Source organism: Triticum dicoccoides, unplaced genomic scaffold (assembly GCF_002162155.2).
Source record: "Triticum dicoccoides isolate Atlit2015 ecotype Zavitan unplaced genomic scaffold, WEW_v2.0 scaffold12317, whole genome shotgun sequence".
In the NCBI taxonomy this organism is placed as follows: domain Eukaryota; kingdom Viridiplantae; phylum Streptophyta; class Magnoliopsida; order Poales; family Poaceae; genus Triticum; species Triticum dicoccoides.
The window spans coordinates 1-3,481 of record NW_021186179.1 but is presented as its reverse complement, the minus strand read 5'-3'; the positions used below and the strand labels follow the sequence as shown (position 1 = coordinate 3,481).

The 3,481-nt window shown below is 45.8% G+C and overlaps 1 long non-coding RNA gene across 1 annotated transcript; it reads right to left on the bottom strand.

Moving 5' to 3' along the window:
• Window positions 1–1,469: 1,469 nt before the first annotated feature.
• LOC119343325 lies at window positions 1,470–3,090 on the bottom strand. Its single transcript, XR_005166024.1, has 2 exons — window positions 2,978–3,090; window positions 1,470–1,886 (listed from the first exon to the last, which is right to left on the bottom strand). It is a non-coding gene; the product is annotated as an uncharacterized LOC119343325 (long non-coding RNA).
• Window positions 3,091–3,481: the final 391 nt, after the last annotated feature.

Below are 3,481 nucleotides of genomic sequence, written 5' to 3'. Positions count from 1 at the left end.
AAGAAGAAGAAGAAGAAGAAGAAGAAGAAGAAGAAGAAGAAGAAGAAGAAGAAGAAGAAGAAGAAGAAGAAGAAGAAGAAGAAGAAGAAGAAGAAGAAGAAGAAGAAGAAGAAGAAGAAGAAGAAGAAGAAGAAGAAGAAGAAGAAGAAGAAGAAGAAGAAGAAGAAGAAGAAGAAGAAGAAGAAGAAGAAGAAGAAGAAGAAGAAGAAGAAGAAGAAGAAGAAGAAGAAGAAGAAGAAGAAGAAGAAGAAGAAGAAGAAGAGCTCCGGCCAACGGGTCGGCGGAGAATGCGCCCCAGGTCACGTCGACCCACCAGAGCCGACCGCGGAATACCACCGCCTCCTGGTCTATCTCCATTTGCCGCGCAGACGGGAGTTGGCACGACGAGACCGCAACATTCTCCCACTTGCCTTTCTCCGAGAGAAACCGGAGCATGCGGTTCCCCTCCTGCAGGTCGGCGACGGCGAACCTGTCAGGCGGCCCGTGCCCGCGATCGGCTTGAGTGAGGAGGCCCAGGTGGCGGCCGAGCACAGGGTTGCGGGCGATGTCCGGGACCGGGAGGCGGGATAGCTGGTGCGTGAGAGGGTTGAAGACGAAGCGCGCCATGGCGGGGACGTGGGTGGGGTCCATGCCGATGGGCGGCTGCCGCAGCCGCTCGGCGCCCTGCTTGGCGAGGATGGGAGCCACGAAGCGCAGGTTTGAGAAGGTGAGGAGGAGGAGGCCGTCGCCGCTCGCGGCACATACCTCGCCGCCGACCACCTGCTCGACGTCGCTGTCGAGGTCGGGGAAGTCGCCGGTATAGACGAGGTGCTCTGGGACGTACAGTTAGGAGACGCGCGGCGGGTGATAGAGGTACACCCCCGCGCTCGGCGCTCCGGCGGGCGCCGACGCCGTGGTGCCCATCACGGCCCACGGGGGATGCGAGGCGGCGGTGGTGAGGGAGCGGCGGAGGCCGCCGGAGACGGCAGCGGAGCGGCGTACGAGGCGGCGGAGCGGCATCTCGCTGGCTGTGGGGATTTCATTGACTCGTCGTGGACCGGTGGTGGGGAAAGCAGCGTGGATTCAGGGAAGTGGCAGGACGGAAAGCAGCGTGTGGTTGTTCCACTGGGTACTGCGCCGTGAGGGCTGATCCTGGCCCACATGTCAGTCATAGAGGGTGCGGTGTGGTGCATGGACCGAGTTCTGTCATATAAATAAATGGTCTTATTGTGCTGCAAAAGCATAGGAGGACAGTATTGAGAGTTTGAACAACTGTTTCCCATTGGCTGGAGCTCTGACGTCAGCATTTCCCGCCAAAATTCTCATGGGCCTGCTGCTGGGTCGATGGCCCATCAAGAACGTGGCAGAACGCTCAGATGTTCAAACTCAATTGCCTCAAAAAAAGTTTGCTAAAAAAATGCCTCAAAAAAAAAAGATGTTCAAACTCAATTCCATAAAAAAAAAGTTGTTCAAACTCAAAAGACACAGTGTAACAGAATATCCTCTAGCAGATTGATTTTCCAACAACAGATCTATAAGACGCAATATCATGCATATATGAAGCTAAGCATTACGATGACGTCGTTTCTATCATCGCAGGAGATCCTCCAACTTTACACAACGGAAAACAAACATCACTTCGTCAAAGGCTCAAAGCTGCCGCCTCACAACAGAGTGGGCGGGTAAACAGAGCAAGCATGGTGGTGTTCTCTGATGATCACTACACGCTGATTAAACCACTGGAATGTTCTAGTGTGAACTGGAAGCACTCCCACAAATTTCCCCAAAACGAGACAAGTGCAGCAGCTAACTACAGCAAACCCAAACTTCTCCATGTATTCCCCAAAATGAGAGCTTGGTAAACATCCATCCACCATCGGCTTCCTAGTTGATCAGATGACTTGTATCTGTTGGTTTGAAAAGAGGAAAGAGAAGCATTAGGAGAGCTTGAATATGAAGGAAAAACAATCTAAAATGTATGAGAAAAAAGAAAAGCAACTTTGGTCCATCTATACCCGTTTCCAAGTTCAGTGATATTATATGTAATTTCCTTTCCTTGTCTTTATTGCAGCAGAAATTCACACCATCAGCACTTGCCAATAGATACTGTAAGCTACAGTACTACCTTGCATAGCTTGCTACACCATTAGCACTTGCCAATATATACTCCAGTAGTAAGTAGTTATCTACTACTGATGAAAGAAAATTACACCAACAGCACTGGGGTCGTAAGCAAGCGAGCTTCACTTTCAGGGTACACCAGTTGTCAAAATACATTTTACGGAAAAGAAACATACTTCACATACTGATGAAAAATATCTGCGCACCTTTCAGGCATTTATAAAGTATTCAGTAACACAATGGTCCGGATGATCTTTCAAAAAGAAAAAGTGGTCGGGAACTCGGGATGATGAACAAGGGCACTCTATTATCATCCTATAGGCTCCTATACCTCCATATGCGATGGTATGACCAATATTTAGTTTCACGCTTAATCACTCCTGCTAGTTCAGAAAATACTACTAACAGACTTGGATGAAAGATCCATGCTAAGACGCCAACTCATAGTTTCAGCGTATGGCAAGTTGCTACTACAAGAATGCACAAGTAGAAAAATACAGGTCATCGTAAAAAAAATAGATTCAGGTATCAAACTTCAAACAAAACTAATCGTTTATACAGAATTATCAGTGATGATCAAGGATATGAGAATACGTCTGCATACAAACTGTAGAATGTAAACTAGTTTTGGGCCCCAACGAATATTTCAAGTTCAATGAAACCCTGAGTAGAATTAACCGGAGATAATCAGGTATTCACTATGAAAGATGTCAGTATATTTGACAATGCAGAGAGAACCAGTTGCAAACAGTACTAACTGGCTAAATATGCACAACATTATTTTACAGATTATAAAATGCATGGATTGAGTAACAGAGTATATAATAAGAATGCAGCATCATGGACATGTGAATCGGTATTAGCTAAGGGAAAATACCCAGATATTCGTTAGCTGGTAAATCGGTACTCTTCAGGCCTTCGGGTGTTTGTCTGAACGAACTAGAACATCTGCCAGAGTCTTGTTTTTCGACAGGTCGTTCTTGCCTAAAAATAAAAGGTTATTTTGGTCAGTGTACAAGATTTCAAACAACAGTCCTAATACTAACACACACAAAATCATAATATTAACAACAGTCCTAATCATAATACTAACAACAGTCCTATACTAACACAGAAAAACATAATACTAACAACAGTCCTAATACTAACACACAAAAAAAGCATAGCAATAAGGATTTCTCTGCATCGCATACAAGAGCTAGACAACTGATACCTAGAGCAGGTTGTCAAGAATTCAGTACAGCATGGCATAAGCCATGACAAGATGACAATCAGAGGAATACATTTATTATGCATAGGTGATTAAATGGATACAAAATCCTTAAGGAGCCTTCTGCCCTTCTAAAACTGCATTGCATAGAGAGAAATACATATAGTACAT